The sequence below is a fragment of the Mastacembelus armatus genome, chromosome 16 (genome assembly GCF_900324485.2).
Source record: "Mastacembelus armatus chromosome 16, fMasArm1.2, whole genome shotgun sequence".
Taxonomy (NCBI): domain Eukaryota; kingdom Metazoa; phylum Chordata; class Actinopteri; order Synbranchiformes; family Mastacembelidae; genus Mastacembelus; species Mastacembelus armatus.
In genome coordinates this window covers 9481658-9507453 of record NC_046648.1, presented here as the reverse complement: position 1 = coordinate 9507453, position 25796 = coordinate 9481658, and the positions used below count along the sequence as shown (strand labels likewise).

General features: G+C 41.1%; 1 long non-coding RNA gene across 1 annotated transcript in view; it reads right to left on the bottom strand.

Annotated features, from left to right (window-relative positions):
- Window positions 1-14555: 14555 nt before the first annotated feature.
- The window catches only part of LOC113122576 (uncharacterized), a 68986-nt gene continuing 57745 nt past the window's right edge, over window positions 14556-25796 (bottom strand). Inside the window, exons 2-3 of the long non-coding RNA XR_003294873.1 lie at window positions 19610-20376; window positions 14556-15254 (exon numbers count right to left, since the gene is read on the bottom strand). This is a non-coding gene — a long non-coding RNA (uncharacterized LOC113122576). The remainder of the gene's footprint in view (window positions 15255-19609; window positions 20377-25796) is intronic.

The following is a 25796-nucleotide window of genomic DNA, read 5'->3' as shown; positions in this document are numbered from 1 at the left end:
GTGTAATAAACCCTGTTATATTTTGATGACTGTTGGTGTCTGGTTTTGGCTCTAATATTATCTGAAGGCAGCCTCTTCTATCGCTGTTCCACTGGATTATACATCTGGTTGGAGTACAATTACAATGACATTAAAACACTGATAATTTAACTAGATTTAGTGTTTATTTTGATTAATTTCTTAATTCAAATACCAAAAATGTATGGTCAGTCACTTATTAGACTATTTATGAGACTATAATGAGCGCAACAGGTGCACCTGCATTATTCTGGTAGTCCATGCAAAGCTTGGTATTACCCCAACACGCAGCATGGGAGGAAAAGGAAAGACTACTAAAGATTGTCACATTAGAACCAAACTGGTCTGACACCAATGGGATTTTTACAGAACACGTGCTATTGACTTTCAATAAGTTCATTCTCTGCAGAAGTAACGTCTCCCACCAAAGCGCTCAAAGAGAAATCTTTCTTTTCAAAGAAATGATTGCTGAGAGAGAGAGGGCCTTTTCTGTTTGTTATTGCTATTTCCTGTTAGTTTCAACTCCTGCACTGTGCTCTAACAAGGAGAACCAAATCCCACAGTGGGGAAGAAAGCTGCTCATGCAGACTCAGACAGAAAATGTGTGACGTGAATTGTGAGTATGTGTGTGTGTGTGTGTGTATGTGTGGTTTGTAACTGTGATATAACAAAGCATTGCGGTTGATACTTGCCAGTGACAGACTGGGGGCCGGATACTCGTTTTTAGCAGTTTCACAGTGTGGTTCTGTGCATGTGCAGTGTGTGTGTGTGTGTGTGTGTGTGTGTGTGTGTGTGTGTGTGTTTTAGGTACTTGGCAGACAAAGTGTGCTTGGGCATCCGTTTGAATGTGTGTGTCTATGTGTTAGAGTCACAGACTGCTGGTGCTACAGCCACCACTCTCAGACCAGAAGCATTATAAAGCATTAAAAGAGTCTGTTTACGATGTAGCATGCTGTGGCACACATGCAATACAGTGCAGAGTGTATGAAAGCAATAACTAAGGCCATTAAAGGAAACATGGACCCATCTATGTCCTCCAGTGTTAATACTCCCTCTATTTCACCTCCTCACCAGACAGGTTGCAAGACTCCCGGTATTGATTTTTTACGTGTAGGGAACTGAATCATTTTATCATTCCAGTGAGGTGCTGACATTAATGTTGGTACTAAGACTTCAAGTCATATTTCAAAAGGAATGGAAGATTCATTGAAACATTTCTACACTGTCCTCCTCTAGGGAATGGTATCATTAGGGTTTTATCAATACAAAGGCTTATTGATACTGATTCTTATACCTGTGCTCAGTGCACCCTTTATCCATTAATGGTCTAGTCACTGCAGTGTGACCACAGCTTCCTTTTAACTGTTTTAAACTGGGAGGAGAGAGAATTAAAGGCTGACTTATGGCTGCTGTTGATTTATTTAGTGTGTCTGTGAGCGTGAGATCGACAGACTGACTCGCTGATTATCTGGTAAGGAAAAAACAACCTTCAGTCAAACGCTTACGGGATAGGAATTTTGAGACAACATATGCGCACAGGTAGCTTTTAAAACACATCAGCAGTAAATATGTCATCCATTTCAGAGCAGAGAGATGCTTAATGTTGACACAGCCAGCAGTAAAGTTAATGTTAGTGTAACAAATCAAGCTGGGGGAATGGACTGACTGGAAAAATCAATTAGAAAAAATACAATAAAAAGATAATAAAAAGTGATGGTGATCCCGGTCAACATTATATTGCTAAACATCATGATAACATACTCACTGTGAGCACAAAAGGAGCCATATGGGTCATTACCATTTAAACATTTACTTCAGCATTTCTTCACCTAATATATTGCCGTAACCTGAGACACTCTCTGTATGAATTATAATTACACTGATAGTTCTAGTGTAGAGTGTCCGTGCCATCGCTTTTTTTTTTTTTTTGGCTTTGTAGTAGGAATGTTTGAGGCCACTATATAGTGCATACATCTTACACTTAAATACACTAGCAGAAATTCATAGTTGTTTTAATAGTACACAGTATAGGGAGTAATCATTGGCACAGCTTTAACTATGTTTTTGAAGGAGTGCTCTTGGGATTGCATTTCCAGTATATAAGGTTGGGGGACTTTCAAAAGGCAAATGAAAACAGTAAAAATCAATACAACAGAAGCCCACGTATTCTGACTTCTAGTCTCTAGAACACTGTAAAACATCACTGAGGAATTTATTGAAACTTAATGTTTGATTTAGTTTTTATTACTTAGTATAATGCACATTAAAATGCTGCAACATACTGCAGATTAGTCAGGCACTGGGCTATGCTCTTTCCATGGTAACTAAACTGTCTGTGTCAGACTGTTCAGTGTCGTTTAGTCTCCCTCCCTGTCTGGACTTTAGTCTTTTCCCCTACTCTGTCCGCACTCTCTCTGCCCTCCAGTCTGCATCCCTGATATGAGGCAAGCAGCGGCTTTGCAGGGCGGTGAGGTAATAAATGTGTTGCAGATGCGTCTGCGAGCCATGAAGGATTGGGGCATCTTTCCAACCTACTGTCCCTCTGCCTAACTCCTCTTTCTTTTTTCTCCTTACTTCACTCCTTAACTCCATCTTTGCACACGTCTGCTTTTGTCTCCTCTCCTTCTACACCTGCCTCGTGTCTGACTTTCTCCCTTCCTCTCTTCCCCTCACCACTTGTCTCATCTCTTTTTCTTTTTCTTTGCTCGGTATTCTCCTTCCCTGTCTCCCCTCACCCCCTCCTGTCTCCTCTCACTGGCTCTACCAGGATAATTAAGCATGTCAGAGTTGTGCTGACTTGGCACAATTGACACTCAGAGTGAAGGAGAGAGAGAGTGACAGAAAAAGGGAGAGAAGCAGAGAGAGAGAGAGAGAGACCTTCAGGCTGTGTCTCCTTCCTTTCTGCAGTCCAGACAGTGCATCACTACTGCTCTGCTCTGTGTGTATATGTGTGTATATGTGTGTGTGTGTGTGTGTGTGTGTTCTGGGCAGGAAGTGAATGTACTTGTGTATGCCTCAGGGAGATGCAGTCACGCTATAGCAAAGTTACACTGAGTTTTAACCCTCTCCATCTATTTTGTCCTGGGGCCTCCTGCTGGCTTGGTAACACACCCTGGACGCTGTTATGCGACTTTCTCCAGGTGTAAAGGAATGATTAGGGGGATTCAGGGAACACCACTCTCTTCTTTCATGCCACTTTTGACTACTATGTACATAAAAACTAATGGCACTTAGCAAAATAAGCACATTGTGCATAAAAGTTGTTTGAAAAAGGCCTGAAAATGTCTTGTATTAATCAAAAGGTTCAAGGTGCATATGCAGCACAGTACAGTACAGCAGTCTATTTGGTGACATCATGCTTGATATCATTTTTTATTGTCTTGCACTGTCATGCAGGATTTTATTATAACTATTAAACCTCACTAAAGAGACCCTGTGGAGTCTTCAATCACTAGCATTGCAGAACGGAAAATTTTCAAACTGCGCACGGAGAGACGGAGAGACAAAGATACTGTGTAAGTGAGGAGGGACAGGTGTATGCCAGTGATCTGAAACCAATGGAAAGTTAGCCACTGAAGTTGTATTAATTGATTTGGCTCACTCACCTGGTCAGCAGGTAGAGCTGCAGTGGCTGGGAGAGACAATTAAAATATATGGTGTCAGTTTGTGTGTAAAATCACACTGCCTCTTTGAGTCTTATTCTGAACACATACTTTTTAAATTCAGTGTGTAAAAATGTTGCATGCCTTACACAGCCTTGAAAAACTGTCAGCCTTTTTTTTTTTTTTTTTTAATAGTGTGGGGCTTAGCTGAAGTGTTTGCAATATTATGCAGTGTTTAGCCACTTCCGTCATCCAGTTGGCCCAGATGTGGTAATCAAACTTGATGATACTACTGAGGTTCGACACACTACTCAGATAACATTAAAATGATCTCCTATGGTTTCTTAGTGTAGTTTCTCTGGTTGCCATGGACAACCTGCAATGGTAAGTTGAGAGAGTAGAGCAGAAAGACTGGCAAACACTGCTCCAACCTTCTAGTGATTTGTTTAATCATCTGATCATCTGCTATTATGAAGACAAATGTAAGAACAGGGTAAAATGAGTTCTACTATGAAAATGTAGATGCACTTTAAAGCTGTTTTAGAGTTTGAAAACAGTTAGCACTGTCACCTTATAGCAAGAAGGTTCCAGGTTTGAATCCTTTCTGTGTGCAGTTTGCATGTTCTCTTCCTGTCCTGGGCTGTCCTCTGGACTCAGTGAGGAAGGTGGGGGACAGAAGGGTCCTGGCTAAGTCTCACCCCCTGTAGGACGCCCTGTCTGCCCTGGAGAGCAGATTCAGTGACAGACTGATCCACCCTCGCTGTGTGAAGGACAGATTCCGCAGGTCCTTCCTTCCTGCTGCTGTCAGACTCTACAATGAACGCTACTAACTGTACATTTGTCATCCATCTCCTGTAATCATGTACAATACTGTATTATAAGGTGAATCACCATCAGTGCAATATACTGTAGTCACTTTACCTGGTATTTATTTATCTATCCATAGATGTTCATATATTGTACATACCCATAGGCACATATCTACACACTTATAGTTTTTGTAGATGCATAGTTTTATTCTACTTAGTATTTTTTAATATTTTGAATTTCTTATTTATCTCACATCCTGCTACTTCTGGCACTCTGCTGTGTACTGTACTTCATTTTCCCCACTGCGGGACAAATAAAGGTTTCCTTATCTTATCTTATGTCTGTGTGGGTTTTCTCCAGGTACCTCAGCTTCCTCCCACAGTCCAAACACATGCAGGTTGGGGTTAGGTTAACTGGTGGCTATCATTTGTATGTCGGCCCTGTAATGGACTGGCAGTCTGTCCAGGTTGTACCCCACCTCTCACCCAGTGTCAGCTGGCATTGCCTTCAGACCTGTCCCTTTCAACCCTGAAGGATAAACAGTAGATAATGGATAGATGGATGCAGTTCAAACAGCTAGCCCTGGGTCCTAATCTCAAGGTTAGGATAAATGGAATAGAACAGCATGATCATTTCAGCCCCATGGAGGTACAATGTTTCACCCTTTCATTTTTGTCTTTTTCAGCAATTTTGCTAGGGCCAAAGCAAGCTGCAGGGGCAATCTGCCATGTGCTCAGAATTGCATGCTAACACTACGACTGATGTTCACTCTAACATCTCATGATGAATTTTCTTATTTTCAAGGCTGATGTGTTTCTGCTCAAATTTCTCTATGTTCCTACCAGTGTCATTTTGTCCCTTTTGCCACAGATTAAATCAAAATAATGACCTGTCAGATTTAATATATATCTTAATTTATCTTAAGTACATTTGCTAGAACCAGATAAGAATAGACTGAACATTCTAGACAGGATTCAAACCAGAGTTCAGCTGTGTTTATGGCATTGTTTTACGAAGGCTCGAGTAAATGCGTGTTAAGGCTTACATGGATCTGCATCCATTTACACAGAAGATTAATGATATCTTTATCACGATGAAATCACCTGGTAGCAATAACAGCACATTCTAACCTGGGCCTCGTCCTACTTTTTCTGTGCACTTTCCTCCATAACAGACTTATCAGCGCATTACTCAGATGAGAAAGAGAGTGAAAATGTTGGCTCTGTGTGTTTTGCAACTTAAGGTGCTGAGAGAGCATCAGGTTAATATTCACTGGTTAACGTCGACAGTGAGAATCCTCATAAATATGTCCTCAGGATGCCTGCTCACTGTCAGCTTTAACACTCTGCCCACGCATACGCCCACACACACGAATAAGGTACAGGCACACACACACACATGCACGCAATACAGAAACACACTCACACAAATGCACCCACAAAGAAATACCCATGCACACACATGCTCGCACACACACCCACACGGTACCTAGTGAACATAGGAGAGCAGCTCAGCAGGCAGGCAGTGCTGACGGGCTGAGCCAAAATAACGTCTTACACTGAGTAACCTCAGCCATCATATCAACAACTGAATCAGAGCAGATAGGCAGTCTGACTGGCTGGCTGTTCAGCTAAACAAATCAAGGCTGGTAAATGCGTAAAAGCATCTGTAAATCATTTTCAGACGCTGTTGTCCATCATCATCCAGTTTGCTCAATCATCTGTCAGAGACATTAAGAATGGTGCAAGTGAAAAATAGCCTGAAGAAACTGTACTGGAGGTTTCTGTGTTAACTCTTATTCACAGATGTGCAGTGAATGAATACATTTTAAATGCTCAGTTAATCTCAGTGTTAATCTCAGATATTTGGTTGTTAGTGTTTGCCAAATTTGTGCTGAACCTAATAAAAATGCAAACTGTATGTTTACTTTGGTGGTATGAGACAAAGCACAGAGCCAGCTGGGGAAGGTAAAATATATACACACGCGAAATCAATTAGATGACTAAAACCAGAAAGTAAAGCCAGGGAAGACAAACAAGGGCTGAATCTCAATGCCCTTACTTCATTGTTTCTCGCTCTTTTGTTGACCTGAACGTCCGCGCTAATGAAGGATGTCCCAGAACTCTTATTTCTTCTCTGAGGAATGATCGCTGAGGAGCGAGGAGGGTGCCTGGATGATATATAACTGAGGATACACGACTGCATCCTTTACAGAAATCTGAACTAAGTTTGTGACTGGATGCTGCACATTAAGGACTGGAACAAAGCACGTCTCTCTCAACAGGTTTCCCAGCTCCTCTGTCCTTGCTTCTTTTTCTTGCATCTTATGTGGGTAGGACTAATTGCAAGAAAAAGACTCCAGTGAGAAAAATGTGCATGCAATTAGTGGAACTGGTATTTACCCAGGGACTGGAGGATACAGAGAAAAGTCCGGGACAGAAAATGCAATTTAGTCATGAGAGTGACTCATGAGGTGACTTCTCAGGTAAGAATGCTCATTTCTCTGCTCTGGTAGGTGCTGTTTACAGTGCCCACATACAGTAACAGCTGAGCAGTGGAGAAAAGAAGAAGTAAATACATGGTCATCATCATGGACATCATATTTAAAATGATGCCATCCAAAATTCAAAACTTATTGTGAAAGGCTAATGAGTAAGAGTCAACTTCACATTTGCCTTATGCATTTCTAATTATACTAATTATAGTCTGAATTAGCCTATGAAAAGGTAGGTATAACAACCAGCAAAGGTGCATTACCGAATTCATTCATCTGAGTCAAGTAACGTTAAACAACTGCAACATGGGGTGAGAGGCAGATGAAGTGGCATCTCCCGTTCCATTTCTCAGTATTATCTTCAGTGGTGCCAAGAGTGCCATCTAACGCTAGTGAGTAAAATGTAAATATATACATAGAAGTCGCTTTGCTTTATAAGTCACAGGATAAGTCAGAGGAGTAAAAAAAGGCATCTTATAATCTGGAAAATACAGTACTTGTCATGTTTTAAATCCTCTATAAGAGCTTCATTTCACTCATTCACTCAGTTTGCTGCTGATCTGAAAAAGCAAAAGATACGCATTATACAAGAAGGTCTGGCCCCATCCACTGCAGACCAGGGAAACCAAAGTGGCCCCTTATGGCCAGAGGGAATATGGATATTAGGGGCTGGAATATCAATATTTCATTGTTTTAAAAAATATCTATATATATCTAAATAGCGAGCTTTTTGCACAGCCTTACTGCTGAGCAACATTTGCTGGTTTAGGAAACTGTCCTGGTGTCATGACTCAGACAGCAGCAGGATGGAGTGGAGTGTGAGTAAGGAGGCTGCCGGATGGAGATTGGTTGCTATCTGAGGAATCAGAGGAATTTACAAAGTGCAATCTGATGCATTAATGTGAAGGATGCTACAGTGACAGCAGCCTCAGTACAGCTATTCACTACACTGAGCTGCAACACTCACACACACACACACACACACACACACACACACACACACACACACACACACACACACACAGACATAAACACACATGCACATTCACACTTGTATTCAAAGGATAGAAATAGACACGATCAAACACACGGACATGGTCACAGATGACCATACATACATACATACACACACTACCACACAGATGACATGCCCATTTAGGTCAGTGTAACTGTGGGCTGGGTGGATGTCTGACTGACTAGTAAATAAGCTGGATGTGAAGTAAATACAGGAGACAAAATCAGACAGCAGGCAGTCATGCACAGAAAAGCAAAGTAAATACACACACACACACACACAAGTACATAGCATCCCTCTTCCACCACACACATACACACACACACAGACAAACACTTTTGCTTCATAAACCTAAGACATTGGTGAATATGCATTTGCATAGTAAAGCATACACACAAGGATGATGACTCACTGTGTCTGATTGATTGTGTTTCTGCCACGGGCAACAACACACACAGGCACCAAAGCACAGACACACATGCGTACACAGTTCATCTTAAAACTTGTAATTATAATGAATAAATATGAATGCACATATACGCACATTCACAGACACATGCATGCAATTATTATGTCTTAAATCTTATAGTCTAATTATATGAGCTGGACTTAAATACTGTACACACAGTCGCAGACACACGCATGTGCATGGACACATATTCCCACATTCACAGACACACACACTTACATGCAATTATCTTGTCATGCATCTTGCAATTATATCAAACTATTATGGAAATGCAGCATGCACACCTCAGGCACACGCAAACAGACACATACACACAGACACTGTCCACTAATAATGGAGCAGTGTTTATACCAGCCCTGCCACAGATGTGTCGCTACCACCAGATCCTTGGCATTTATTGGTTTGATGTAAGTTTTAATATTTAGTCAACACTGACAACAGGCTATTGTCTGTTGTCTCACCAACAACTTCTTCCATAAAGAGCAATGTAGAGGTTATAGGTTTTCATGTGGAACAGACTATGCTCATCAGTATCACTGCATTAAAAAACAACATCCTCATTTGTTTCAGTGAGCGCACTGTACTGGCACAACAAGGATGCCAATGCAGAGGGGCTGCAAACAGGGTTGCTGACAAAAATGCTGGGCTTAAATTTTGCTGCAGTTCAGTGCAGCTTAATATGGAAACACACTGGCAATATGGGCCATAACTGTAAATGCAAAGAATGTAAATGTAATGAACTTCAGTTGTTAAATTTGATTTAGTGCTATTATTTTGCAGTTTGTTGGTGTTTCAGTTACCTATTATTTAAACTGAACTTTCTACTTTGTATTTTATTTTCCAGTACAGCCCCACCAATGCAACCTTTATGTTCACGTGGTTTGTAAAATCTGTTCAGTTCTCTTTGTTTCAACCTGTATTGGATTTTGCAGTAGAAATAGTTAAATTATGGTGGTCAGGATGGACAGGTGGCTAAATCCATTGTCTTTCTGAAGAGTTATCATGTAATCCTGATGCTGACATTGCTGGTTTGTGGGCTACAGCAAACAACCAGTGCAGTTGTTGTGATGCTTTAACGTTAAACCCCACTGTTGTGTGTTTTACTGTAATTTACCAGCATGACGCAAAATAGAGGAACATAAACTCTAATGTATCAGTGTAAATGTGTCAGGTATATAAAAAACAGAGAATAATTAAAACTTAATTATCTTATCTTAATTGTGAATCAGTTACCTTGATCATAGATTTTAAGCACTCAAATCAGTTTGAATGCACTACTCCTGCTAACATGTGCCAGAAAATATGCCCAATAAAATGCAGCATAAAACACAGCAGCATTCACAAAGGCATGTGGGAGTTTGGGCAATTTTTCTTTGTAAAAGGCAAATAAAAAGGAAGAAGGAAAAACAAAAAAAAAAGAGTCTAGATTTTCTTTTTACCTAGGACTCATCTGAGATGTCATAAAACTTTACTGTGCTCCTCTGAACTTATTTCCCTGTTGTTTTGACAAAAGAAAACTGGCTCCCATCTGATGTGCTTTACTATAATTTACCCTTGATATTAATTATACTGATGTATCCAGCAATGACCACTGGCACACTACAATACAATGGGCACCTTCCTATTACATGTGCATAAGAAACTGCATAAGAAATCTGTTTTTAACTGTATTTTTGAAAATCTCTGAAAATCCAGAGTTAAGACTAATATAAATGTCAGCAGTAGATACTGGAGAATGTTTGCCTCTTTTTTTCACAAATAGCAGGTAATTTAAAAGATTAAACAATCTTAATGGAAGGAACTTCATACAAAGTGCAATAAAGAGAACAAAACCTAAGGTTGAATCAAATACTTACAGAACAACAGGAATCAAAAGAGAAATAATAGCGACAAAAATAGCATTTAATAAGAAAGTGTCTAAATATTTCACTAGGATTGTATATAGTCGGTGAAGTAAATACAATATACACAATATTATGTAGCCTAGATCCATCAGGTGATATATAAGTGATGAGAAGTCTTCCCACCAACCCCTGAGAAAACAAACTGCCAGTCTGATAACTGAACAATACTAGTTTTACCTATAATAAATAATTTTGGTATTTTTATCTGTTACGGCCAGAAAATTGGCAAAGCAAAATTCTATAGATTGCACGTTCTCACGAAAATTGTGCTTGGACACTGTAATTATTTGCAGTGCTGGTTTCTAAACTAACCAGTTATAAACACTCTTACCAAATCGGCAAGCACGTGGCAACGCAGTTACAACGAAATCTGACAGAGAAGAAAAAAACACTAGTATTCAGGTGATGAGACTTTTATCAGCGGTAAATTTACAGATGAGTGTCCCTGAATTGTCTGTAATACTGCCTCATTGGAACAGTCTAGCAGAGATACAAAAGAATCCCATATTTTGTATGATTTGCAAGTGTTTGTGTCATCAAACACCTCAGACTGTTTAACTGCTCAGAACTGGCCATATGGAAATACACTATATATGTACAAAGTTTGGCTGACAAGTATTGGTGGAGATAAGAAATCTATGTTTGTGTTCATATACCATGAACACATCATAATCCCTCATTGTGCGGGAAAACTGTGTATTTACAATATCAAGGTGTGTTGAACGTTGGCAATAAGCACTTTGGGTAATATTTTAGAAGTCATCAATGCCACTGCATTTATAAATGTATCATTGATTGAATGAAATGAATGAAACAATGAAAAAAGAAATTGCAAATCAGTTAATCTCACACTTTTAAGTCTATCTTGAAATCAACCTATCTCAGGCCAGACTAGAATGAAGGATGTATCATTTCACTAATGCAGAAACAGGTAAAGTGGGAGACAGATATCCAGTGCGTTTGAGGCCTCAGCCCCAGGCAGCAGGGAGGCAGAGGGGCAGGAGGTCCTCTTCTAATAACCACAAGCTGTCAGTCAGTTTATAGATAGGCAAGGGCTCCACATTAGTACAGCTCAATATGGATTGACTGTGGTTGGGAGACCACACTACAAGAGACGGAGCAGAGGAGGGAGGAGGAGGAGGACGGGATGACAGATAGAGTGAGATAAATGGAAATGGACAGAAAAAGGTGACCACGGAGGGAGAGGAAGAGTGAGAAAACGTGTCAAAATGATTGAGAGCGACTCTGCAGTACTGTCTCACCGTGTATCGACTGCCTCAAGGAGGGTGTCGGTGAAGTTAAAAAAAAAAAAAAAATGACACTGCTTAGTTTTAGAGGGAGACTACCTTTCCCACAGTGGATATTGATTTGGGGGAATATAGATTGAAAGGGATGGAGAAGAAAGAACAAAAACGATAAAGAAAGAGTGAAGTAAAGAACTGAAGGGTTGAAGAAGAAAGTTATGGAGGAGGGAGAAACAAGAGACAGACTCAAAGAGAGAGAAAAAGAAAGGATTAAATGAGGCTGAAGGAATAAGGAATTGGCAGAGAGGAAAAAATAAAGGACAGAAGGGACAAAGAAAATGTGAGGAGGGGACTGACAACAAAAATAAGAAGGGAAAATGGAGCTAACATGGTTATGTGTAAGGATGAAGTGATGAGGGAGAAACAATAATGAATAAGAAAAAACTGGTGATGGGAGTAAAGTTTTTTTTTTTTTTTTTTTTTGCAGTGTTAGTAATATGACCTTGGTGCCTGCGCCTGAGCAGCTGAATGCTCTCTTTCTTCCACACATCACCTGGGAACACAGCACATACAGTAACAAGCCCACCACGGAAATCAGTGCAGATTAAAATTCACCCAACACACACCCAGACAGAGCCTGGACCCGACCGGGCGGAACAGAAGGCCAGACAGTGTGTGTGTGTGTGCCTGTGTGTGCCTGTGTGTGTGTGTACTGACACAAACTCCGGCAGCAAACACAACCTTACATTAACCTTGCAGCTATGGGCCAGCAGTGTCTGCCTACATCTGAATGTGGCTGCTTTAGTTTCTTAGGGCTTGATGACTTCATCCCTCTCTTCACCTCCTTGGGGCCTCCATGGACACTGACCAGATCTAATCCACATGCACACACACACATACATACGCTCCCTCGCACAGCTGATGAATTATGTAATACACGTGCTTTGAGAACAGACAGAAGGCTTGGCTCTGGGGTGATTTCTCCACATCTACAGTAAATAAATCAGCACATATTTACAGATAAGCTAGTGTGTGTTTGAAGATTTGAAGACGGCACATTCATCAAAATCTTAAGCACACAGCAAACGCCCTGTGCGCCAACCCTAACATGCTCTACGTTCAGTTTTATTAACTCATACAGAGAAACAAAGAGCAGTCAGATAAGTTATAAGTCAATCTGTCGGTGAATCAGCCAGTGTGGTTTTCTCTAAGCTCATAGTGTGATCCTATCTTCCTTAGAATAAAGGTTCTGTCAACCACTCCATGCTCCTGGTTGTTCAATAAAGTGAGCTTCAGCTGCAAGTCAAACTGCTCTGACAAATCGGTGATGAGTGGAGGAGGCACATTCCTGTGAGCGCTCTGGTTACCATTGCCAATGGAAACATCACAGCAAGACTCCAAACTCTCAGCAGAGACAAAATGGGAGAATGAAATCCAGACTATGAGGCGACGGGAGAGAATACTGCTGAAAATCAGTCACCTTCACGCGTGCATCTTCCGCAGGGGATGACGTCTCTCCTTAGCCAGCAACATCACAACTGTACTCAGGTCTACTTACTGGCTGATACTATCACACTAGTAAAAAATATACTCTCGACTACTTTCACTCAGCAATAATCCAAACAAACAATCATACAGAAACCTTTCAAAATCATTAGCGTGCAGACATTCTCGATGCACAGTATTTCGCATTATATACAGTATATAACTAGAAACTAGGACAACTAGATGTATTATGTGGATTATATACTGTATATAATAGTGTATACATTACATACAATATATAACTGTATATATCAGTATATAATTCACATAATACATCTAGTTTTCCTTTTCCTTTGTTTTTTTTTTTTTGTATATTTTAGTGAATTTAAAAAGTAAATGGACAGAACAGTGAATTAAAAAATCCACCTATAAAAATAGAAAGTATTGTAACTGAAAAGGAAACGCATAACAGTGATAAAAGTGAAGACAGTGAACTTTACTGAATAACCACAATTAACCCCCCACCGGTCATATGCATAAAGTTCTTTTCCAAGGACATGCCCAAACAATGTGTACATTAACTATTTTTATCGTGCTTCGTATTTGCAGAAGCCAGACACAGATAAACACCACTCAGCTCTGATCAGATTATCCTAATAGTTTATCTTGGTGTTAAAAGTGAATTTTATTTTGTAGTATCTGCGGTGCTTCCAAGTGGGAGATATCCGTGGCTCTGAATTACCAGTTGAAGACTTGAGTGAACTATTTTTCCCGCTTGGCTCTACATAATTATTATACTTAAAGTGGCATGACATGTATATAACAATTGAGCTAAGGCTAACATGCTCATGTTAAGCACATATAATGTTCAAAATCTTAGCTGAGTGTGTTATTATATTAACATTCGCTAATCAGCATCTAGGTTTGCAGTTACTGGTTTATAAACCCAAGTATTATCTATGTGACCTGACTGGACAACAGCACTAGATGAAGTCATTAGAATTTACATCCAATGGGGACCTTGAATACAAAATGTTGTATCAACCCATTTTAAAGTATTTTTTTAAAATAAGTTTAATGAACAAAGAGTCTAAGGTTCCTCTACATCCACTTAAATGGTTTAGGCAGATTAAAGCTCTTTTCAAGACTTTGTGGCTGTGTACACAATACATGACTGACATCATTTAGTTGCACCTGTTAGGGCTTGACAAATTACACCTTTATTATTCTCATTCACACATGGAATTTGTTAACATCCTTCTGCTCCTGCAGGTTACAACAGCTCTTTTTTTCACAGCACACAGTTTGACTTGTCATGGCATCAGAAGAGCAGGTGTTACTAATAACGTTGACAATGGAGCTATTCAAGAGTTTCTAATACTATACACTTACATCACACATTGGTTGATGAACCCATTGTGCAAGTTGAACATTTTTACTAATGTACTTTGTAGAATTTGTTCATAACAATAATAAATGAAAAAAAAAAAACATCAGTGTATCAGTGAGCTCCTGGACAGTGTGTGAAGGTACTTGGTGGCATTGGATGCACCGAGACATAATATAGAGATATAGGTGCTCAGTTGGATTTAGGTCAGGGAAACATGAGGACCAGTCCATGGCATCAGTGCCTTTATCATCCAGGAACTGCCAACACACTCTGGCTACATGAGGCTGGGCATTGTCCTGCACCAGGAGGAACCCAGGGCACTGAGAATTCCATCCTGGTACCTCACAGCAGTCAGGGTACCGCGGGAGGTCTGTGCTGTCCCAGATTATCACTGACCCACCACCAAACCATTCATGGTCGATAATGTTACAGGCAGCATGATGCTTATCATAGCATCTCCAGACTCTTTCATGCCTGTCATATGTTCTCAGTGTGACCCTGCTCTCATCTGTGAAGAGAACAGAGCACAAACCTGTCATTCTGGTGCTCTCTGGCAAAGCTCAATAGAGGTGCATGGTGCTGGGCTGTGATCACAGGTCATACTAGAGGATGTCAGGCCCTCATGTCTCCCTCGTGGAGTCTGTTTCTGACAGTTTGGTCAGAGTCATGCACACCAGTAGCCTGCTGGAGGTCATTTTGTAGAGCTCTCACTGTGCTCCTCCTGTTTCTTCTTGCACAAAGGATGAGTTACTTTTACTGGACTACCTGTGCAACCTGATTGGGCTGCAGGTACTGCCTCATGTTACCAGTTGTGACAAGGACACTAGGAAAGGACAAAACTTGGAGGGTAAGGAGAAAGCAGAATAAACAAGACTGTATGAGTCTCAGTATTCCAGTGCTTTGTTCACCATGATCCATTTGTCTATTTAATCTATTAACACTCTTACTCTAGTGTATTTAATAGATTATTTTATTCCTCATTCTTTTAACCGTATCTGCTTATTTATATGTGGATAAATATCAATTCAGTGTACGCTGTACTCATTATCGGTCCATTTCTATGGTTAAAGTATCTAAATCTTTTCTTAAAACACCACCATTTGACCAAGACCAGCCAACATGTCACATCTCTCAAGCCTTTCAGCACTGTTTGCAGAGTGCCTCAGCTAAAAGGTGGAAAAGCTGGGCCTTATTTGTAAGCCTGTATACAACAATTACAACAATTAGAATTAGAGTAAGCAATTATGTTCTAATGAGAAATTCTTAAGCTTGCGTTGTGTTAGGTCTACATTGGCTAATACAATGGACAGCATAGTGCCAATAATCTCCACTGAGGACTGTTTTTTTTTATTTTAGAGTGACCTGATTCCTCATGATCGTCCGTATACACAGAATCAGTAAATACTCCTGTATACATTTTTACATGCTGAAAAACATGAAGCCATATCAGGTTATTTAGTTGCAAAAACATTGCAACAGAAAGTTTTTCACATTGTGACAACACATCTGGAGCACCATTTGACTGCACTGCATTCTTGTGTATTTAGGCTATGCTTGAATTCTCATTAATGTTCTAATATGCAAATTATTTTTCTCATGTATATTTTTACAAGACAGGGCTGGTGATGAGGAAATGTTTATATAACAAAAAAAGACCAAACCAAGAAAAAGGCTGATAACCAATAATAATAACAAATGTGATCATTTTCTATTTGTCATCTATATATATGTATATGATCCTCAGCACAGTGTGATATATATATATATATATATATATATATATATATATATGTAGTAAATAATAATTTTATATACAACACAATTGTTACTGTGTTATGCTAATCACTATACACTTTTTCTATGTACAAAATAAAAAACTAATTTGTACTGTATTGCAAATTGTCAGATCGAAGCGTAATTACAGTTTCGTATTCGAATTTTCAACCTTCTACCATGTTGGAAAATGGAAAATAAAAATTAGGAAATATATTCAAACCTTGTGTTGCTTGAGAAAGTAGGAGAGTGGTGACAGTTCAAAATGGGAGCAGGTCACATGACTAATGTGACAAATATTGCCAAGCAGATTATTCCATTGTTTTCTATGGGGAACAGCAGGATTTATAAGGAAACGACTTTTAATGACCGGTACAGCTTTGCAAACTAATTCTGTGTATTAAAAATCAATGACTCCTGTGTTTGAAATTAATTTGAAATTAATTTTAAACTTAATTTAGTATTATTATCAATGTTGGAAGAAATGGATTAGATTAATACATTACAATATTCTTCTTTGATAGCTGGTCTGACATTTTGTTGCTGATTACACTACTCAATACTCAATACTCAAAACATCTTCCAATGCTGCTTGCTAGTAACATCCACAAAGAAACATCAGACTTATCCCCTAGTGTGAACTTTACCTTTTACTTGTTAATATATGTGGGCCACATAGTGGGGCAGTGGTTAGCCCTGTCACCTCACAGCGAGGTTCTGGGTTTGAAACCTGTTCAACCCAAGGCCTTTCTGTGTGTCTGCATGTTCACCCTGTGTCTGCTTCCTCCCACAGTCCAAACACATGCAAGTTAATTGGGGACTCTACATTGCCTATCGGGTGAATTTAAGTATAAGCAGCCCTGTATAGGAGACCTATTGGATGGACTGATGTTATTATATGTATAAAAACCTGCTGCTTTTGAAATAAGTTCAGAACACTTTATTTACTGTCAGGGCGAATGCAAAACAAAATGAGAAAAACTGGAGACATAATTTCATTTTGTTTTCTACTTCTTTATCTAATACTAGCTTCATCTCATGCAGTCTCCACGGGAGAGAAGTAAAGATTTGGATTTAAACAGCAAAGATGAGACAGCAGCTGCTGGATCATTTCTTCAAAAACATGTCACTAGGCATTTATAGCACCAATTCCTCATGCATTAATCAATGTTAAAGTGATTAATCTCAAAAACCTGGACTGGAATTTATTTCTATTTTATTCTGGTGCCAGTGGCTGCAGCTCAAAGTGTTTATTAGGTATACAGACACTGCAGCCACATTCCCCCATGCCAAAAACACAGGCATGTTAACAGTATCAGCCCATGCGTGAAATGTACCGTAGAGCTATCAAACAACATACTATGTGTGTGCATTTACATCAGCACACACAGCATTTTGTCATGAGTTGGCAACTATGTCAAAAGTGCATTCAGTAGAAGGTCTAACTCACCTACACACTGCAAGCGGCCACAACATTCAGGAGTAGGTATGATGAAGAGCGAGATGGGCTGACCAATCAGATGAAATAATAACCAGGTTCTTAGATCCCACCCTCTCAAGCACCCCTTGGTTTGGGTAAAAGGCCTCCAATTTTCAAAGGGAATTCAATTTTCCAATTTTCTATTTTCTTTAGAAAATCACACTGATAAGCATTTCATGTCCCACAATCTCAAACTTTTCTTGCTACATGAAAAAAAAAATCAGGCTAGATGATGCTGTGCGTTATTAGTAAGGTTCTGCTTGCTACTGAACCAGCTTAGTAGGAGTAGGACAGTACAGTTGACCTTCCTGCTTTCTGTAGAACTTGTTTGAGGTGGAAAAGTTACACCTTTAAGGTGGCGACACACAGTATGATTTCATACCTGGTTTTGGGCCCAGATATCAAATAACAAATATAAATATTAAACATGTTTGATATTTATGATTCCTGATCGTGGAGGCTCAGACGAAATACCCACTACTGGATTGTGTACTTTAAAAGCTTACAAATATGGCAGCGTATCACAACACAACCTGAGCCAAATGGAGCATTAAAAAAGAAGACAAGACATACCACAACAGGGGCTGAAAAGGAAAAGGCGTGTGTCACAAAGTCACTTTTGATCACGTGAGAGTCTGTGAGATCTCGTGTCTGTGGAATTGCCAACAAGAAATCTTTACCCCAAATGGCAGGTGTGTGGTCTCCAAGTCTGGTTGAATTGTCTGGCATTTGCGTTCACAGGATTATAATATTAGAAATGGGATGAAACCGTCCATATGTCTCCCATGTTTTTAAAATTGGTGAAGATCGGAAGATGATCTAGTGTGTAGGCAGCCTTATTCTAAACGGTACATGAAGTTTGTAGGCCTCAGTGTAATTCCAGCACAGCTCCACCTGAGCAAAGGTCTAATCGGTTAGAATAAGTGAAAACACCTGTGTGAGTGTGCAGGGAGATTCCAGCCACTATTCAGTGTGCACCAGCTGCTCAGACACACTTGTCTTCTACTAATGAGCTGCCAGCTACCTGGTGGAAAATGACGTTGGTCTTTTTGAACAACAAGAAGACACCATTCATGTCTTTTCAAGCACCTAAATTATACAGAACAGACTTTCTTTCTTTAGAAAACCATCTTTGGCCAATCACCTGAGTATGGGCACTGCCCTGCAGGGACCACATAATCAGACAATAGGCCATTTTCACAGTGTATAATAGAATGAATAAGGACTGAATTCCATTTAGCTGCTATGGTTTTAGGACCCTGATATTGTGCATCCTCTGCCACTGTCATTTGAATTGAACGGAGCCATTGTTATTAGTAACACCTGTGCTTTTTCTACTGTCACAAGTGAAAATATGTGCTATAATAATATATGCGAGAAAGATAAGACTTTTCTTGTTCAGGCTATGGTCCAAGCTCACTCCTTTATTCAAACATTCACATGCAACGACACAGCGAGTAGCAAACTATTTTAAAGTTATCACCCTCCATAAAATGCTGCACTGCAGCTGCAGCTGTTGCTGCCGCAATAATATTTATTATGTACACGAGTAAATTTGCTGATGGCAAAATCAACGATCACAGGCACCTTATAAAGACATCATGAAATATGTAAGGTAAAAAAAATAAAAATAATTCCCAGTGCCTCCTACAGGCTAATTAGGCCTGAGGCCTAGTGCACTGCCTCTCTTTTGAAATTATATGTTGTTCAAGAGTTGATATCACTCACAGTTAAAATCACTGAATTGTATGAAGACATCTGAGGCTGAGGAAATTTATTGACATGACAACCTGATTAAATCCTACATGTACATAAGAACACATAAACCTGACTCCAGCTGGAAATGTCTTTCTGTTTGACATAGACTCATATATAACACAGAGACACACACACACTCACGCAGACACACACTTATCAGTGTTTACCTTTAAAGGCATTTGTGGCTGGTAAGTCAGTTTCCTGCATACTGCTCCTTCCTGCGCTCTGCCAGCTGCTGCCTGTGCTGCGATGTACACCAACAGACCAACCTTAACCGGTCCGAGCCGCGGCCACTGGGGGGAGGGAGGGTGGCCGAGAGGAAGGGGTGGCACCTGCCTGTCTCACTGCCATCTTTCTTCATCAACAGTCCATGTGTGGTGATAAAACGCCGCTGTCTGGCAAACCCCAACAATGGGTGACCTTCTCTCTACTACTCACTGAGCACTCGTAGTCGGGCTGAGCACCCAGCTGAACAAGACTGAATGATGCTTTGCTTGTCTTCTGACAGTGCTGCTCCTGCTGAATGCACACAATGTGAGGCTAAATATATGGGTAAAAAGGAGCATAAAGGGAGGAGATGCGGGTCATTTTTAAGTGCTTAAGCCACTGATCTGGAATTGGAGAGAACAGCTACAAGTTTAGGAAGCTGGGTGTGCCTGTGAATGATCTAAACTCAGATAAGTGCCTCAACCTTGCTTTAACAAAAGAGGTGCTTCTTCACTTGGTCATTTTATCTCCGGCAGTCAGGTTCATCTCTTAAACTCAGCTGTAGCTAACATGCTCGCATCCTCGGATTCTCCTAGCTCTTTTGCTGGCTTGTTCCCAGTCTTTTGTTCTCTTCTTCCGTCCCCTCTTTCTCCTCTTACGTCCTTTTTCCCGTCACTGCAGACACATCCTCAGCACAGTGTGATGTCCTTTCACACTGGCACCACGGCTAGAGAGAAAAAGAAACACAGACAGAGGCAGAAACTCAGTGGAGAAAATCATAGCAAATAACAACAACAACAAAAAAATAGGTGAAACAAATACACCCAAGCAAAGCTCACGGGCTAACTGCTGGCCTGTGATGACCAGAAAGCACAAAAACAAGACTGATCCACATCCACCCACGCACACACCCACTCCCTCACAGTCCCACACTCAGTGTGTGTGTGTCTCAGTTTAGATAGAGGGTAGGTGGCTGGTTGGCAGGCTGGCATGGCCCCCTTTAGTTCCTCTCACCCACTAGGTTCTTACATGAAAGGGAAAAGTTTCTGTGAAAGCCAAGCACCGCCTGTGACCCTATTTCACAGAGCAGGGGAGAGATATAGCCACATGTCCGTGTGCCACTTTGAAGTCTGCCTGATAAACAGGGCTGGAGGAGGCTGAGGCTGAGGAAACAACAAAACTTTATTTACATTTCAAAAGTGCCAAGTGCTGTTTTTTTGTGTCGGGAAAAGGAATAAAATCCAAAAAAGAGGGGATGGGGGAAGAGTGGGAGTAGGAGGGCGAGGGGGAACAGAGGAAGAATGGTTTTAGGGAAAAAAGTAACAACTGCTCTTTTTGTTGTCACTGAAAACATACCATTCAAAATGAAGAGATCAATCACACAGAGGGATGTAGTATGATGAGAGGCATGTGTTAAATATCAGAATAAAGGAAGCAGCTATAGCTACACAGCTATAGGAAAAACAACAAAATGGGGCAACATATCAAAGAAAAAGAGAGGAGAGCAAGGAGAGACGTGAAAGAGACAGAAATCATTCATAAGACAAAAAGCAATGCAGGCTTACAAAAGTTCAAGAAGGGAAACAACGCAGGATGAGAGAAGGATGGAAGGAGCGGGAGGAATTTGTTGGTGAAAAAAGCAGACAGACGGTAAACAAACACACGCCCTGTCTGAGGTTTGGAAAGGCTCGACAGATTTGCTGGTCTTATCTCAGCTCCGTTTGCCGGTTCTTATCGAGTCCTATCAGAGGATACACACAACAGCCTGTGCCCCGACAAATGGAAAAGTAAAGAGAGCAAAAACTGGACCTGCTGTGATGCAGGAGGATATTTGGTTCATGATGCATGCTTTGGTGATTTATCATTTTGTCTAACCACAATTAGTGCCTTGGGTGTTTTGAGAAGGAAGTGGATTGCAGATATTCCGCTGAATGTTATATGATTTTTTTCACCTGAATAGCTGTGTCAGATGAGTCACTTTGAAGGTAAAGCCCATCAATTTGGAAAGGAGAGGAGAAAAATGAGATGAGAAAGCATGCGAGGAAATGCACAGAATAGAAAAGATAAGGAAAAGAGAAGAAGAATGGGAAATAAGGAAGAGAATACAGCAGGAGTGAAAAGTAAAGTAGAGATGAAGGTCAGAGGAAAAAAAAAACTGGGAATGAAAGGAAAGTTGCAGAAAAGACAGGAAAGGAAAGAAAACAAGAGGACAGGTAAGGGCAAAAGATAAAATGAAAGTAAGTGCAGGGGAGGAGAGGAAGCAGCTGCATTAGACAAGTGATGACTGCAGCATCAGAGCAGAATTACACAGATAAATGCTGTGTGTGATATGAAGAGCAGTGAGTGTATCCGTACAGAGATTAGTTGTGTGGGTGTGTTAATCTGATCATCTTCAGTTTATACTTGATGAGGCCGGTGGAGTCCACCATTGCACCAGCTGAAGGATGATGCAGCAGTTTTGGTTCTTTGGCTGCTGAGATGTACTGGAAAAAAACTTTGCATTGCTGTTTGTGATCTCACAAACAACAGGTTCTACTTCGCTGGGATCACTGTTGCAGTAATTGGTACAGTGGTATGATGGAAACCTTCAAATCATCAGCTTTTCATAAAACATGAACAGCTTTAAGTCTATCAACTGTTATTTTGTTCTAGTTAGGTGTGTTTGATTTGACACATGGAAGTGGACTTCCATGTGACTTCTTCAATGGAATCTGGAACACAGGAAGCGAACATAAAGGACTTTAATATTACAAACACGTTTGAGTTTGTGTAAAACAACATTTCCGTTTATTTTTTTCACAGTGTTGAAAGAGTCTTGGGTTTTATACAGGAAGTGAACCCATTTAACCAATCAGGGATTTGGTTTATGATCTAAATTGCTCTACGCACTTTATGATTGTGCACATTTTACAACTGAGAGTGATGTTTAGCACAATGCAACCACAGGGGGGCACAATCCAATGTCTTCATGTGCCGGTCCCAAGTAGTGGATGCAGAGGGTTTTGTCAGAAAGGGCATCCAACGTAAAATTTAAGCCAAATCAAAGATGCGAATCACAAATATGACTTCCATACCAGATCGGTCGCGGCCCAGGGTAACAATGACTGCCACTGGTGCTGTTGACTTACAGGGTGCCAGTGGAAACTGGACTACTGTTGGTCAAAGAAGGAGAGGAAGAAGGTGTGTTCGTGGGCAAAGAGAGAAGATGAAGGGCAGGAGTGTAGGACTAAGAGTAGGGACTTTGTCAGGGAAAACTAGAGAGTTGGCTGATATGATGGAGAGAAGAAAGGTGGATATCTTGTGTGTTCAGGAGACCAGGTGGAAAGGTAGCAAGGCCTATGGATTAGGAGCAGGGTTCAAGCTGTTTTATCATGGTGTGGATGGAAAGAGGAATGGAGAGAGGAGTTATCCTGAAGGAGGATTTTGCTAGGAATGTTCTGGAGGTGAAGAGAGTGTCAGTTGAAGGTGTGATATTGAATGTTGTCGGTGGTTATGCCCCACAGGTAGGATGTGAGTTAGAAGAGAAGGAGAAATTCTGGAGGGAGATCGATCAGGTAATTCAGGTTATCTCTAGTGGTGAGAGAGTGGTGATTGGGGCAGACTTCAACGACATGTTGGTGAGGAAAACAGAGGTGACGAGGAAGTGATGGGTAAGTTTGGTATGCAGGACAGGAATGCAGAAGGACAGACGGTGGTAGACTTCGCAAAAAGGATGGAAATGGCTGAACTTAACACATTTTTCCAGAAAAGGGAGGAGCATAGGGTGACATATAAGAGTGGAGGCAGGAGCACACAAGTTGATTACATCTTGTGCAGACGTTTCAACCTGAAAGAGATCAGTGACTGCGAAGTAGTGGCTGGGGAGCGTGTAGCCAGACAGCATAGGATGGTGGTGTGTAGGATGACTCTGATGGTGAGGAAGATGAAGAGGACAAGGGCAGAGCAGAGGACCAAGTGGTGGAAGTTGAAAAGGGAAGAGTGTTGTGTGGCTTTCAGGGAAGAGCTGAAACAGGCTCTGGGAGGTCAGGAGGTTCTTCCAGATGACTGGACAGCTACAGCTAAAGTGATCAGGGACACAGGTAGGAGGTTACTTGGTGTGTCATCTGGAAAGAGGAAAGCAGATAAGGAGACTTGGTGGTGGAATGAGGAAGTTCAGGAGTGTGTTAAGAGGAAAAGGTTAGCTAAGAAGAAGTGGGACACTGAGAGGACAGAAGAGAACAGACAGGAGTACAGGGAAATGCAGCGTAAGGTGAAGGTAGAGGTGGCCAAACAAAGGGTGGATTTGTATGATAGGTTGGACACTAAGGAGGGAGAGGTGGATTTGTACAGGTTGGCGAGGCAGAGAGACAGAGATGGGAAGGATGTGCAGCAGGTTAGGGTGATTAAGGACAGGGATGGAAATGTGTTGACAGGTGCCACAAGTGTGTTGGAAAGATGGAAGGAATACTTTGAAGAGTTGATGAATGAGGAAAATGTGGAGCAGGAAGTAGCAAAGATCAGTAAGGATGAAGTAAGGAAGGCGTTGAAGAGGATGAAGAGTGAAAAGGCAGTTGGTCCTGACGACATACCTGTGGAGGTATGGAAGTGTTTAGGACAGGTGGCAGGAGAGTTTTTGACTGGGCTACTTAACAAGATCTTGGAGAGTGAGAGGATGCCTGAGGAATGGAGGAGAAGTGTACTGGTGCCCATCCTTAAGAACAAGGGAGACCTGCAGAGTTGTGAAAACTACAGAGGAATAAGGCTGATGAGTTACACAATGAAGTTATGGAAAAGAGTAGTGGAGGCTAGGCTGAGGTCAGAAGTGAGCATCTGTGAGCAGCAGTATGGCTTCATGCCAAGAAAGAGTATCACAGATGCAATATTTGCTTTGAGAATGCTGATGGAGAAGTACAGAGAAAGCCAGAAGGAGCTGCATTATGTCTTTGTAGATTTGGAAAAAGCGTATGACAGGGTGCAGAGAGAGGAGCTGTGGTTTTGTATGAGGAAGTCTGGAGTGGCAGAGAAGTATGTTCGAGTGGTGCAGGACATGTATGAGAGCTGTAAGACAGTGGTGAGGTGTGCTGTAGGGGTGACAGAGGAGTTCAAGGTGAAGGTGGGACTGCACCAAGGATCAGCTTTGAGTCCCTTCTTATTTGCATGGTGACAGATGAGGTTAGACAGGAATCTCCGTGGACCATGATGTTTGCAGATGATATTGTCATCTGTAGAGAGAGCAGGGAGCAGGTGGAGGAAAATCTAGAGAGGTGGAGGTTTGTTCTGGAAAGGAGAGGAATGAAGGTTAGCCACAGTAAAACAGAGTACATGTGTGTAAATGAGAGGGACTCAAATAGAACGGTGAGGTTACAGGGAGTAGAGGTGAAGAAGGTGGAGGATTTTAAGTACCTAGGGTCAACAGAGCAACGGAGAGTGTGGAAAAGAAGTGAAGGGACGTGTGCAAGCAGGTTGGAACGGGTGGAGGAAAGTGTCAGGTGTGATGTGTGACAGGAAAGGTGTACAAGACAGTAGTGAGACCAGCAATGCTGTATGGTTTAGAGACAGTGGCACTGAGAAAAAGCCAGGGAAGCCAGATTGAGATGGTTTGGACATGTTCAGAGGAGGGACAGTGAATACATTGGTAAAAGGATGCTGAGGTTAGAGCTGCCAGGAAGGAGGCCTAGAGGAAGACCAAAGAGGAGGTTCTTGGATGTAGTGAAGGAAGCCTAGAGGATAGTTGGTGTGAGTGAGGAGGATACAGCGGATAGGGTTAAATGGAGGCGGATGATTCGCTGTGGCGACCCCTGAAGGGAGCAGCCAGATGGAAAAGAAGAAGTGATGTTTAGCACACACTCATCCTGTCATGGTGGCAATATTGCCCACAGAAGTCTTTATATAGTCTCCCAGTATATATCATCACATTGCCCTCACCTGCCAAAAATCAAAACACCCATGTTTATATTTAGTATACCATACTGGCCATATGTGTATATTCTGTAGAAATAACTTGGCATTTTTACTGTGAATCCATGGAGAACCCCTGATGGACTTCAATTTACAAATCAGGAGCAACAGATCTTCAGCCAAAAACGAACTATTTACCTACATAGTAAAAGTCTAATGCTCCATTGACTAATGAGTGGCCAGACAACTGCAGAAAACTGGAAAAATGAA